This window comes from Mauremys reevesii, linkage group 3, assembly GCF_016161935.1.
Source record: "Mauremys reevesii isolate NIE-2019 linkage group 3, ASM1616193v1, whole genome shotgun sequence".
NCBI lineage: Eukaryota > Metazoa > Chordata > Testudines > Geoemydidae > Mauremys > Mauremys reevesii.
This window is the reverse complement of record NC_052625.1, coordinates 197874941-197890159: the sequence shown is the minus strand read 5'-3', so window position 1 is coordinate 197890159 and position 15219 is coordinate 197874941. Positions and strand designations below refer to the sequence as shown.

The 15219-nt window shown below is 44.6% G+C and overlaps 1 long non-coding RNA gene across 2 annotated transcripts; it reads left to right on the top strand.

Moving 5' to 3' along the window:
- Positions 1–297: 297 nt before the first annotated feature.
- Positions 298–11435, top strand: LOC120402099. Of its 2 annotated transcripts, none has more exons than XR_005596977.1 (4): positions 298–316; positions 5016–5103; positions 7552–7678; positions 10877–11435. It is a non-coding gene; the product is annotated as an uncharacterized LOC120402099 (long non-coding RNA). The 2 variants fall into 2 exon arrangements; XR_005596978.1 differs by lacking the exon at positions 298–316 and adding an exon at positions 2428–2461.
- The last annotated feature ends 3784 nt before the right edge of the window (positions 11436–15219 follow it).

The window sequence follows — 15219 nt, the reverse complement described above, 5'->3', positions numbered from 1 at the left end:
ACCGAGACTGATAGCTGGGTACTCGGCCTTCAATTAACACAACTAAGGATAAGTTAATTACAACCTCTGACCTAAGACAAAAGGTGTTTTGGACTAAATGGCTGGGCATTGCTGCAAGATATTGGCCGAATTAATCATAGTCTATGGGAGGAAAAATTAGATCAGTGAATCGTTACTGGGAGGGGAATTAGGCGGTAGAGGGGTGGTTAATAGGGGGAGAGAGCTTTGGGTTTGCAGTGAGGGGAGAGAGAGGACTTATAGGGAAGGAGATAAATGGGGCTGTGTGGTAGGGGCGGGGACAGAGGTGGGAGCTCAGGTGAGTCACATGTCAGACTTTGGGAGAGTGAAGGTGTGGGACACTTGAAAAGAGGATGTGGGGATGAATAATGGGGAACTGGGAGGGAAGAATGTGAGGCTGATAGATGCCCCATTCCTCTTCCCGCCTATGTGTGCCAGGATCTGGGGCTTGGCTATCAGAACTTTGAATTTTGTCCAACTCAACGGATAACATACCGCCGAGCAACCTTACTGCTGCATTAACATAGGTTTTGCCATTGAATTCATAGGGCTCTGGGGATTATGATATATGCAACAGCAGAAATTTTGTTTGATGCAAGTGATATTTATCAGATGTGGGCTGCAATCTGTTAATTATAATTATTTTTATTTGTCCAACACCATAAAAATTCCTGGCATGTTTCAGGGAATTACACGTGGCAAATGTCTGGCTTGAGGAAGCTGCACCTGGTAAATTTTACTGCCTGCTCAGGTGCCATTTAAAATCAAAGATAAGACTCCTGCTGACATCATTAGGGTTTGAATGAGGGCCCTATTGCGAGAGGAATGCCAAGAAACTGGTCTATCTAGGAGAGGTATGGCAGCAAGGTGTGTGTCTGTGTGTTTGTTCTGAACAAATTGTACCAATAGCCTATGTGAATTTGGGGTTCTTTCCTATTTTTATACATCTAAACCCAGGAAGATCGAACCTTGCTGCAAATGTGGGGGGTGGAGCGATAGCAGGGAGACCAAGGGTAGCTACTGAGATTCAGCAAGGGGATGGTCAACCAACTCCAGGGTGGGAAATGGGATCCCAGCAATTCCGGCCTGCTCCCTAGTCTGATCTTGGGTGCTTCTGCAACTGCTTTCCTCCACCCCTGGTCCTGCTATAGCCTTTGTATCCCCCAACCCCCGCACGTGTGTGGGTTAATGGGGGGCAGAGCCTCTGCAACATTTCCACAATTCAAACATTCTGAAAATGAGGGAGAAACACGTGCAATCTCTCCCTCTTTCTTGTGGTTTTGTTTTGTTGCTACAACAACCGGCAGCCTTCACAATAGCAGTGAAAAGGGCAGACACTTTTGATGAATTGAACATGTGAGAGCCAATGATCCCCTGCAAGTAACACCTGTTCAGGATTTGTCTCATCCACACTACTGAGGGAGGAGAGAATGAGAAGTGACTGGGCTGCACATTGCTAAGCCTTCTGTAGTAGAATTGGACCTATCAATGCAAGTAGGTTCCAACTGAGAGGGAAGAGATAGCTCAGTGGTTTCAGCATTGGTCTGCTAAACCTAGAGATGTGAGTTCAATTCTTGAGGGGGCCATGCAGGGGGGAAGGGAAAAAACCAAAAACCTAGTTAGGGACAGTATTTAGTCCTGCTAATGAAGGCAGGAGACTGGGCTCAATGACCCTTCAAGGTCCTTTCCAGCTCTATGAGATAAGTATATCTTCAAGCACTGAGTGCTCACTGGGCACCCAACTAGGAGAAAAAAGGGGTCAAGCAGCTGTGGCCTTGATAAAAGTTACTTTTTCACCAAGTGAAGCAGACCTGCTAGTTTTGAAGGGCTTGATTCTGCCACACATATCTACACTACAACTGTTAAAGCTTCACAGGGGTAGTTCTGGAAGTCTGCCACTGTCATGTGAACACTTATTACAGCAACAAAAGGAGTTTTTCTGTCATTGCACTAAATCCATCCCATCAAGAGGCAGTAGGTAGGTCAATGGAAGAATTTTTCCATCAACCTAGTGGTGTCTACACCTGGGCTTATGTTGCTTAACTATGTCTCTCAGGGGTGTGAGTTTTTCATAACCTTTGGTGATGTAGCTGGGTCAACCTGCATTTTAGGTGTGGATGTCACAGTTCACAGAGCAAGCACTGCCACCCTCCCTCACAGTGAGTAGACCCCTCATATCTAGTCGTGCATTTCTTGTGCTGCCGTTGGTGCTGTGGACACAATCCTAGCAAATCCCAGGCTCTCCTAAGCAGAGTATGTGTTCTTAGCCACAAAATTCAGATTCTCCATAGCCCACCTAATTATTATATGAGATTGCAGTGAAGCTACGTTGTGCAGTGCTATTGGCCCATGGTCACTTTTCCCTTCCGATATCCTCAGGTAAACAGACATTCTTATACAATGGGACCAGCCTGATAGATACATACACAGAGAGAAAGAACTGGTAAGGACAAGACACGACATCTACTAAGGAAGAGTTTAAAACTCTTTGAATGAAATATTTACTAATTTAAAAAGATAAATAAATGCTTTTTAAGCACTTAGTAGCAAAACATTTTTATAGATTCAAGAACTCCACTTCTTCAGCTCAGGGTAAATGAACCTCACAGACATTTCCCTGGGGACCAAATAGATTTTCAGCAACAGAGGGAAGACTGGGCTTGACTTTCTTGATATTTGTAAGCTAAATAACAAGCAGAAGTTGGGGGAGGAATAAAAAGCAAAAGCTTTTTCCGGTATCCTAATATGTTATAAAGGCGGGGAGGGGAAGAGAACAGACACATTGCTATTTTCTTCTTTGCATTTGCCCTACGGTAAGCTGGGGTAAATATCAACAGTGCATTAGAGTATTAAGACATGCCTGACTTGTTGCACAAACAAGAGTATCGGTAGATTCAATTTGTGAGGGGGACCTCTAAGACTATGGGAGTGGGGAGTGGGCCACCAACCATCCCCTGGAAAGTCAAGAGGGCAATGGGCCATCTCCTTAAAATGCTGAGAAGATGTAGGAGGTGGACAGACCTCCCTTCAAGAACAGAGCACAAAGCAAGGGGGAAACATAGGGCCGGTAGGAGGGATGGTTCCATCAGGAGGGGCCTCCAGGAGAAGAGGTTTGATGAGATGTAAGAAGAATATTTAACTCCCCTATCTCCCTAAGGAATAGAGGTGGGGTTAAATTGGCAGCAGAAGGGGAAGAGGAGGAATTTGTTATTTTTCTGATCAGAGGGGTGTTTCCTAGGTTATCTGGAGCAGTTTGCCCATCCCAAGCTGTGACACTCACATTCCACAACCTCTCCCACACCCAGGTGTCATCAGTATGACAGCCAGTACCAATTAAATGCAAGTCCTTGGGTTCTAGTCAACAGCTGGAGGGAACCTAGCTGGAGCATCTGTGGGGGAAAAAGTGGTGTGCTGACACCTGTATTAAAAGTGTAAGTTATCACTTTAAATGCTCAAGGTATTGTCTTGGTCCGGCTTGAAGGCCAGGGAAGTTTGTGTTCTGGGCTTAGCAGAGTCAGCAGCTAGACAGCCTGGACTAAGTTGGAGTGAGTTTAGGGAGTTTAGTCCCTCTCTGTTTAGGGAGCAGCTTCCTTCTCTGTCTCTGTTTAACGGGGGTTGTGTATTGTTGTTCTGAATTCTAAGAAACAAGGGAATGTTAGGCTATAACCTTCCAGCAAAAGTGTTTTTGTTTCTATCTGACTTCTCTGAGGGTATGGCATGAACGTAACAGGGAAAGACGAGTGAGGTGACCAGCCAAAGGGACGTGCCCACTCCTTGTGTCCCCACTGGGTGGGATAGCATTTCGGGTCCGTGTCCTGTCTCTGTGGAGAAAGTGGCAGGTGAGAAGACCAGCACCCTACATCTACAGAGACCATTTAAATACAGGGGAAAGACGAGGGGATGAGAGGGACAGGTCCCTTCGAATGCCTCATTTCCCTGTTTTTGTCCCCCCTCTGTCTTGCTGTAGGACTAGTGAATTCTGATACTTAGTCCTCTCCCCTCTCCCCTTTTTTGTATTTTCTGCCTACAAATGGGTGGAAATGAAGAAGGAAAAAGGAAGGTGAGGCCTGGGAAGGACATTACAAAGCAGGTTGTTAAACATTCTGGTGATTCATTGTTTGTCAGCTCTGAAGCTTGGTTAATTCCCTAGGGGACACTGAGGTGTCAACCTCCTTTATAGAACCCTTAGAAATTTTCCTGGACACAATTTCAGCCCAATCGCTTCTTGTTCTCTCCTCCCTGATAGAATGAGATAAATCTAAAAAGGAGCTTAGTACCTGCAAGTGCCTTTGGCTTCCACATGTCTGATTCATCGACAGTTTATGTCTGTACTTTAGATTATCAAGGCTGATGTTTGTTAGGGGGTGGGGGAATAAGGTAAACTCATGGTTTTCTACTATCACTACCTGTACAATTTCTTAGTTTAGATTCACGGGGAAACAAACCAAAAACTTAACAATACATTTCTGGCAAACAGTATTTTCAGTGTGATTCACTGTATTTCTTATTTTCAAAAGGATTTTTAACCTCTTTGTAATGGGTTTTAATGCATGAAGTTTGGAAAATTCACAAAATACATGTAAAATTGAAAAAAAATGTACAAAAAATGTAAAAACACACACATCCTTCTGCCAATCGCTTCTCGAGTAGTACTGTGTTCTAGAATTCCCCTCTGCACTAGGGCCCTCATCTGAAGTCAATGGGAGGATTTCCATTGACTTCAAAGGGCTTTGGACCAGGACCTAAATGGTTGCTAGGTGTAACTATTCATATTGCAACTTCATGAAGGCAGGTATTTGTCAATTGTATTTCCTTGATGTGCCATGGGAATTTTTATGCTGCTGTACATATAATAATTAAGAGGTTGCAGCACACACTTTTTAAATGTCACCTGTATCAAAACATGATTTCCATAGATCAGCACGTCACAATTCCCACTGCTCTATAAACAGAGACGCTTCCAGTCTCCTGTCTAACCTGGAATTTCTTCTCTGCAGTGACACTGAGCTCCTGGCCAAACGTTAGCCATGAAGATACTTTACCTCCTTTTTGCTGTCTTCTTCCTGGTGGCGCAAAGCACTGAAGGTAAGATTTGCATTAAATGAAGGGAGAATATAGAAGGACATGTGTGAGCCTGTACTAAGGTTGCCTAAATCCTTGTATCCTAGATATTTTCAACTCTTCTTCTAAAGAGCTCTAGTGCTTACAGGGTTTGAAGCAGATACTTAAAATTTAGCTGGGGAATAATCCTGGGGTCAGGAAGGTGATTTACATGTGCCTATGAAAATCTGTTCAGATGCTGTTGAACTATAACCTGTAAAAACATCACCTGTATTCTATCTAGTGGGGTGCTTCTGGGATTGGTTCTTGGTCCTGTCCTAGTCAATTTTTTTATCAGTGACCTGGAAGAAAATATAAACTCACTGATAAAGTTTGCAGATGACAAAAGGAATTTGTGCAGTGGTAAATATTGAAGAGGACACATCTCTGATACAGACTGATGTGGATTGCATGGTAAGCGGGGTGCAAGCAACCATTTACATTTAAATACACATTTAAATAAGGCTAAAAATAAAGGCATACATCTAAGAAAAAAGAATATAGACATAGTTACAGAAAGGGACACTCTATCCTGGGAAGCAGTGACTCTGAAAAAGATTTGGGAGTAAGTGAAGGATAATCAGCTGAACATGAGCTCCCAGTGCAAAGCTGTGGCCAAAAGCGCTGATGCAATCCTTGGTTGCATAAACAGTGGAATATCAATTAAGAGTAGAGAGGTTATTTTACCTCTGAACACAAATCAAGACTGTTGTACAAGTAAATAGTTTAAAGCAGGGGTCGGAAACCTTTCAGAAGTGATGTGCCAAGTCTACATTTATTCACTCTAATTTAAAGTTTCGCATGCCAGTATTACATTTTAATGTTTTTAGAAGGTCTCTTTCTCTAAGTCTATAATATATAACTAAACTATTGCTGTATGTAAACTAAATAAGGTTTTTAAAATGTTTAAGAAGCTTTATTTAAAATTAAATTAAAATGCAGAGCCCTCCGCACTAGTGGCGAGGGCCCGAGCAGTGTGAGTGCCACTGAAAATCAGCTCACATGCTGCCCTTGGCACGTGTGCCATAGCTTGCCTACCCCTGTTTTAAAGGATACATTGGTTGGAATGCCTGTCAAATTTGGCCCAGTTGCCCCTCCATCATTTTGGGGGACCTCTGCAAACTGTCTCTTTCGGTCTACCACACCCCAGGTGGCCCTGAGGAAAGACTGACCTAAATATCTGTGTAGACACATACAAGGTATATCCTCTTCCTTTGGACTGACCCATGAAAACACAGTTTGGTCTAGAAGAGGGTGAACTAAGTTGGGAACCAGGAGAACGTGAATTAGAGTCTAACTTCTTCTGCTCACTAGTCTTAATTTTTCAGGGCTTTGATGTCCCTTATAATTAAGTGTTGTCTCACACTCCCAGGAGAGAATACACAGTCTGGGGCTAAAACCCCAATCTTTAATGTGGCAAATCATTTTCTTGGTGTCTTAGCAACACTGTCTCCCAGAAATAGTTTGCTATATCTGTGTGCTTGGCTTCATTACTGGAAACGCCATTGTGTTGAGTTGGAGCAGTTTCTGAAGAAATGATATTACATCTGCATAGATTATTATTATTTTATTAATGAATTAGCACCCAGGAGCCCCAGTAATGGATTTGGACCCCATTGTGTCAGGTGCTAAAACATACTCCCTACAAGAAACATGTATAAGATGAGAGAAATTACATACAGATAGGAAGCAATGAGACATTGCTCTTTAGGCCTTGGGTTTATGCCTGTGGGGATTGGATACTTTAATGAAAGCATAGCTAAAATCCAGTTTAAAATATTCTAATCTAAATATCCCAAAGGCTGAGGTGATGGACATTTAGGCTACATTTTCAAAAGGACCAGCCTGCCTGTCATGTCTATACCTGGCAACTGGCCAGGAAGAAACAATTCCTGAGTGCTGTGTTGTCACAAGAATGTTGCACAGTGTCTCACAGACCGCAAGGCATTCAGACTTGAAGGGACTTGCTCAAACCCTTCTGTTCCTAAATGTTGTAACCATCCATCCCAGTGCTGAGCCGGTTCAACCCTGCTCAGCCAATCAGCATTTGTGATGTTGCCTGGAACATCGCTGTCACAAATAAGAAAGAGTCAGAACCGCAGCAGCAGCCACTAAGGGAAGTTGGTGATTCAGGCAGCTACCTGCTTCCTGTGCCTGCAGGGTGTGGTGCTGTGAAGGACACCCATGCTCAGTTCTGTAGTGTGCAGCCAGGGAGCCAGCACTTCTGCTTAATTAACTTGCTCTGTTCTCTTCCTAGGGGCAGCCATTAAAGTATCAAGTTAAATGGTGTACAGGCAGATAATCGGGTTGATTTGTCCAGGTCTCAGTGAACGGGAAATTAATTAAATGAGAAATGCCCATCATGCTACAGCCACAGCTCTTGTTTGCCTACTGTGTAACTGAACATCATGATTCTTTTATTTTTTTGTGCAGTTGAAGACCGTGGAATCTTTAGCGCTGGCGTATGCCTGGGTAGGAAGGGTGCCTGCTTCCTTTTCCATTGTCCTCTCAATACGATACGTATCGGCCGCTGTGGTCTGCTTTGGCATTGCTGTAGGTGGTAAGTTCAGGACTTCACAAGGGAGATATTGCACTGTGAATAGAACTACTTGTCTCTCCTTTTTATGTATCCAAGCTGTTTAATGCTCTTGCAGGCTTCACACACAAGGCACAGCCCAGAGGCAGAGGGCAATGGAAGCTCCTATACTACCCTGAATCTGGACTGTCTGGGGGCCGCTTTGATCCTTGTTGACTTTTCTTACTTACAGCTGCCTTCCTCTGCTTGTGCTCAGCGCTATAGAGATTGCTCTGCTGAGACCTGATAACATCCAGCACCATCTCCAACACTACCCCTAAGACAGTGCTTGCAAGTAGGGCAGCAGAGGGTCATACATTGGGGTAACGCTCCTCCAAACCCTTTTAGAGCCCCTATGTGTTGCCAAAACATCGGTAAGCCTCACAATAAAGGCAGTTTCCAATCTGTCTTTAACTCCACCCTCGCACGTGCTTGTCCATTTCTGGAACAGCCTCTTCCTTAGTAGGAACACCCATGAGTGTTCTACAAACAATAGTGGGGTTTATTTTTTTTAAGTGTTTGAGCACAATTCATTCGGCCATTTCTGGTGTTGAATGTGTTTGACAGAGGTTCTGTTGACTCCTGGGACATGGCCTCTGCCAAAAACAGAGGGATTCTTTGATTTCTAGTCAAGAAATCATGGGAACTGTAGGGTCCTAACAAAGCATTCTAGAAGGCCTGTTTTCCTCAGTCTGAGGGGAATTGGTAGGACTTGTTGTTAGTCTCTCTGGCAAGTAGGAGCGAGGGAAAGAGCAGGATACAGAGCGATCCAGGTAAGCTGGGCTGAAGGACACAATATGGGCTTTAATACAGCTAAATATACATGTATACAGCTAGGAATCTAGGCCATATTTATAGGATAGGGTATTCTATCCTAGGACCAGGGGCGGCTCTACGTTTTTGGCCGCCCCAAGCAGTCATGCACGAGAGGCGCCCCGGAGCCGCGGGAGCAGCGGACCTCCCGCGGGCATGACTGCAGAAGGACCGCTGGTCCTGCGTGGCTCGGCTGGACCTCCCGCGGCTGCGGACGGTTCGCGGGTCCGGCGGCTCCGCTTGAGCTGCCGCAGTCATGCCTGCGGGAGGTCCAGCCGAGCCGCGGGACGAGCGCCCCCTCCGCAGTCATGCCTGCGGCAGGTCCAGTCGTCCCGGGCTCCGGTGGACCTCCCGCAGGCATGACTGCGGCAGGTCCGCCGGCCCAGCCTGCCGCCCCCCCCCCCCGACCGCAAGGGACACCCCCTAGATTTTGCCGCCCTAGGCACCAGCTTGTTTTGCTGGTGCCTAGAGCCGCCCCTGCCTAGGACACAGTGACTCTGCAAAAGATTTGGGATAGCTCAGTGGTTTAAGCATTGGCCTGCTAAATGCAAGGTTGTGAGTTCAGTCTTTGAGGAGACCACTTAAGGATCTGGGGCAAAAAATTGGTCCTGCTACTGAAGGCAGGGGGCTGGACTTGATGACCTTTTAAGGTCCTTTCCAGTTCTAGGAGATTGGTATATCTCCAATTATTACCTTTACCTTTTATAATCAGCCTAGCATGCGCTTCTACTGTGATGCTGTGGCCAAAAGAGCTAATGCGATCATTGGATGAATAAGAACATAAGAACGGCCGTACTGGGTTAGACCAATGGTCCATCTAGCCCAATATCCTGTCTACCAACAGTGGCCAATGCCAGGTGCCCGAGAGGGAGTGAACCTAACAGGTGATGATCAAGTGATCTCTCTCCTGCCATCCATCTCCATCCTCTGACAAACAGAGGCTAGGGACACCGTTCCTTACCCATCCTGGCTAACAGCCATTAATGGACTTAACCTCCATGAATATATCCAGTTCTCTTTTAAATGCTGTTATAGTCCTAAACATGAGAATCTCAAGTAGGAATAGAGAGGTTATTTTCCCTCTGTATTTGGCACTGGTGTGCCTGTTGCTGGAGTCATGTGTCTGCCTCTTGTGCCCAAAATTCATGAAGGATGATAAATTGGAAAGGGTTCAGAAAAGAGCCACAAGAATAATTAAAAAATTAAGCATAGCTTATAGTGATAGACTCTATGAGATCAGTCTATTTAGTTTATCAAAGAGAAGATTAAGGGGTAACTTGATTACAGTCTATAAGTATCTACATGGGAATAAATATTTAATAATGGGCTCTTCAATCTAGCAGACAGCAGTATAACATGATCCAAAAGCTGGAATTTGAATCTAGGAAACTCAGACTGGAAATATGGTGGACATTGTTGGTGATGGTAATTAACCACTGGAAAAATTTACCAAGTATCGTGAGGATTCGCCGTCACTGACAACATTTAAATCAAGACTGGATGTTTTTCTAAAAAAAATATGCTTTGGATATTATTTTGGGAAAACTCTAAGGTCTGTGTAATACAGGAGGTCAGCATGCTCAAAGTAATGTTGCAGGAGGGACAGGACCCACAGAAGCAGTACGGTGGTGTGGGAGATCTTCCCAGCCACAAAAAAACAAGGGAGACAACTTTCTGGGAGCTACATGCAAGCAACTGCAGTGCTGCTCTCCTGGCTAGTTCACTGGGCATTCTCAGAGCTGCTAGAATGGAACGGCCACCAGCATGGTCAGGCTTTGGGCTTACATGAGCTGGGAGGCAGAACTGGAATTTCTGTGCCCTCTGAAGAATAACATTGATCATGTAAATAAATATTTGTTCTTTAAATTTTGCTATAGACAAAGGAGTATTTGTCAGAATTGCTGTATGTGGATATGAGACTTTATGTATTTTTGTTTTATTTTTCTACAGGTAACAAAATTAGTCTTTTTAATTTTGATGAAAATTGCAATGAAAAAATTGTAACATCTTTACCGCAGTTCCAATATTTAATTTGATTGGGTTTTTTAAATGTTGCTTTAACTATGTAGAATGTTAATAGTCGGGATTTTTTAAATAAAATTGAGAATCTGCTTTTGCTAGAGAGACAGGGGTAAAGGGAGGGGAGATCCATATTCAGAAATCTGATTTATTTACCAGGTAGGCCAGAGAGGCAGCTCGTTCATGCAAAATACAGAAAACACCTGTTCTGGTGTTAACCAGGAATATCTGTACTCGCCATTCAGTGATGGACAAATTTCTGCTGTGCCTTTGATTTGAAAGTAAATGTTATATTTTCCTTTTTTTAATGGCTATAAACACAGAATCTAAAAGTTTCTTTCATTTTTGCAGCAATAAGCTTAACTGATGGCTCCAGAGATTGTGAATGCAGGATCTCTGGGAATCTGGCAGAGGATGCCCTGCTACTGAAATCATCGAAGCCTTTTAATCTGGGCTGTAAACAATCTTGTGACCTGGAGAAAACCCACAAAGGAGCCCTAGTATTACCTATAATGACTTTAATAAAAGTAACTTGTTGTGGTTGTGTATTGTTGAAATGTGAGTGGTGTGCAGGGGCTTTTTAGCTATTTCTTTTCCATAAAAATTAATTTCTCTTTTTCCTCTTGAAATTAGAAATAAATAAAACAAAGGGTCACTATTGTACATTAAATCCACCAAGGGTATTCCAAGACTGGGGAACATACATATTTTTATGTTTCAGTGAGCTCACATAGATAATCTTTACCTATTCTGTACATCTTTCACAAATCCATTTTGGTTTGTGGTGGTGTTAGAGGAGTTGGGTCCAGTTACAGTTTGATGGTGTGGTGTATGTCCACCTCGGCACCTCAACCCTCCCTCTGCTCTGAAACCTTCCCATCACCAGTTCCCCTTCACTTGTGGCAGAACTTCCAGACATGGCCATGTGCAGCAGGTTCTCTTGCAGGAATGAAAATGACCACACAAATCCTCCAAACATTTCACTGTGCAGCTGGGACCTCAAAGAGTCTGAGACATTCCCCCAAATAAGTCCACACAGACGAGAACAGAGAACATCAGGCCAGGCTGCTTTAAGGGCCGAGGCCTTAAAGTTAAGGGGCAAAGTGGTGACTTGATTACAATATATAAGTACCTACATGGGGAACAAATAATTAATAAGGGACTCTTCAATCTCACAGACAAAGTTCTAACAGAATCCCACAGCAGGAAGTTGGAGTTAGACAAAGTCAAATTGGAAATTTTGTTTTTAAAGTTGAGAGTAATTAACCACTGGAACAATTTAGCCAGGGTCATGGCAGATTCTCTATCACGGGCAATTTTTAAATCTAGATTGGATGTTTTCTAAATGATCAACGCTAAGAATTATTTTGGGGAAATTCTATGGCCTGCATTATACACAGAGCCGTAACCAGGGCAGGGCAAGCAGTGCAGCTGCCCAAATTCAAAGCTACAGGGGAGGAAAAATGGGGTGGAAAAATGCTGAAAAAACCTGGTACGGGGGCGCAAATATGCTTGGTTGCCCCCTGGGTGCTAAATGTCTAGTTACAGCTCTGATTATACAGGAACTCAGACTAGATTATTACAATGGACCTTTCAGGCCTTAGAATCCATGCATCTATGAATTCTGCTCCCCATTACACTTGCATCATGGATGTACTGGTGTAAAATTGGCATCAGAGAGATCAGAATTGGGCCCGTGACATTCCACAAAAGAGGTTAGAACAATTTTACAAAAGAGAAATGTTTGTGCTGTTTCACTCTCAAATCTTAAACGCCTTATCCAATCCTGTCCCAAGAGTGCTCAGAAATTAACCGCTGCCGTTAGATCATTTATAACAGGGTTTCTCAAACAGGGGTCGCCGCTTGTGTAGGGAAAGCCCCTGGCGGGCCGGGCCAATTTGTTTACCTGCCCCATCCGCAGGTCCAGCCGATCGCGGCTCCCAGTGGCTGCGGGTCGCTGCTCTGAGCCAATGGGAGCTGCTGGAAGCGGCGGCCAGTAAGTGCCTCAGCCCACGCCGCTTCCAGCAACTCCCATTGGCCTGGAGCCGCGATCCGCAGCCAGTGGGAGCCGTGATCGGCTGGACATGTGGCCGGGGCAGGTAGACAAACCGGCCCTGCCCGCCAGGGGCTTTCCCTGCATAAGCGGCGACCACTGTTTGAGAAACCCTGATTTATAAGAAATTTATCAGTGTGGGCTCTAAATGAAAAATCTCATCCCAGACTTAACTAGGCAGAAGCTATGTCTCTCCATGATTCTCTTTCTTGCACTGTCTCTGAAATCCAGCAGGCTGCCCTGTGCTGGTTCCTGTTGCAAGGCTGTTATTTCAGATGGAGGAGCAGCTTCCCTTAGTCACTTCAGTCTTGTGGCTAGCACACAGGACTGACAGCCAGGGGTTAAGTAAAAGGCATTGAGAAATGTATCTAGATTCCCCCTCCCTTAATAAGGAGACCTTAATCTCTCCTTTCCACAGATGTACAGAACTTCTCAAACCCCCTCTCCCCCACATCAAACTGGACATTAGGAGGGCATGGTCGGGGGGATAAGAGAGTCTGGGCAGTGGGAAGTGTTTGAGTCCTTTCTTAGGGCTTGGCTACACTTGCACATGTGCAGCGCTGGGAGTTACAGCTGTGTTTGTACAGCTGTGTAGGGAAAGCGCTGGTGTGTGGCCACACTCACAGCTACCAGCGCTGGTGTGTGGCCACATTTGCAGGATTTGCAGCGCTGTTGGGAGTGGTGCATTATGGGCAGCTATCCCAGCATTCAAGTGGCAGCAACGTGCTTTTCAAAAGAGGGGGGTGGGGTGGAGTGTGACAGGGAGCGAGGGAGAGAGAGAGAGTGGATTTTTGGAGCCGACACTGTGGGTCAGCTCCCTGCCTTGCAAAATCTGAACATTTCCTCGACCTCTCATTCACTCTTAACTGCAAATAGCCTGCAGACCAGATAAGCAGCAGCTCCAACAGACTCCCTTTCTCGCCCTCCGCCCCCCCGCTGTTTCTCTCCTCAAGCAAACACTAGCTGTAGACATTCATCCCCTGCCTGCCTCATTCACAGCAAGGTAGTGGGTTATCTCAATTGATTGTTCACAATCATTTACAGATTGATCACAGCAAACAAGAGCTGTGTTTGTTTTTTAGATAAGCAGCTCCCGGAGCCCCGAATTCACAACAAAACAAAGAGAGGCATCATAACAAAACAAAGAGAATAATTTAGTTAAAAGCATTCTGGGATATCTCCTAATACCCTGGAGGCCAATAACAGCGCTGGTGTGTGGCCACACTTGATGAGCAGCTCTGCATCACCAGTGTTGCACTCGTTATACCCCAAGCAGACCAGGTGTACAGCCAGCGCTGCAGCCAGGGCTTGGCTACACTGGAGAGTTGCAGCACTGGATGTGCCTTGCTGGTGTGGACAGTTACTAAGTTGCAGTGCTGTAAAGCCTCCACCAGCGCTGCAACTCTCCAGTGTAGCCAAGCCCTCAGTGTTAGGGAGGGTTTGATAGCTAGGAGGTGGGAGTCAGGGGCTTGTCCATGGGGTGAGGAATCAGGAGAAATTTCAGGCCCTGGTTCTGTCAGCTGGAAATTGGGTGACTGATATCTTTCCTAGGGGGTCGTGTTGATTGCTAAAAAAAGCTGAGTTTTTTTTTTTTTAGCTTGGGGTAATTAACGCATGTGAGCTATCCCAAGGTAAAACACTGTGAACACAAGGCAATATACTTTGACCACAAGGTACCTTTGGCAAGGTCAACTGGATGTCTTAATTGGGCCTAGAAGTGTACCTTAACTGTGAACCCTACTGCATAATGTAGGGAAAGTTCATAGTGTCACAATAACATATAACAATAAATGTTGATAGGAAAAGGTGTAAAAGGGAGATAGACAGTGACTGAATTACTCCAAACAAAAAGACCATTTTATATAACTCAAGGACTATGTTAAGATCATGCTTGGTAAACAAAAGAAGTGTGGGACCAAAAATCAATGAACTGAAATTGGTGTGTTGGAAACTATGTCTAATTGGTGGACAAAATCATAAGGGGATGGGCTATTCCACCCATCAACATATTGGGTTTTTTAAAAGGCAAAAACTTTTGGAGGAAAATTAGCTGAAGAAAAATCAGCTTTCTGCCAACAGCCGCTGAAGCAAGCTTTCCTATCTTGGCTGCCTATCTCCACCATTTCCTGGAACCATGGGTTCTAGCATGACACCATTGTTCCTTCTTCGTCTTATCCTGAGAGATATTTTCACCAGACCAGGCCAGAGAGAGTGACTCGGATAATATCACCATCTCCACCAGCTCCAGCTAAATCCCAGACACCAATTGGGATAAAAGATTTTGTCACCACCACCTCCGTGGTTTTTTCTTTCCCCTCTTTATTTTTTTCTCTTTTCTAGCCCTCGTTTGCCATCTGTTTCAAGCTTTGAGTGTGTGACCAGAAAAAAGCAGTAAATCAATGCGCTAAACAGCCTGAGGTGGTATAACTTTGTCAGGTCTCTAAGTGGCTGATGAGACCATGTGTTTTGCCTATGTTTTTCTAGCAATGTGGCTGCAAATGAAAGTGTACACCAGAGACTGCATTTTTTAGCTTTACGCTTCTTTGTTTTTTCCATCTTCCGTGTGCTTGTCTTCTTTTTTTGTTGTTGTTCCTTTTAAGAAAAGAGATTGAAATTTAACAACAGTATCAATGACAGCTCC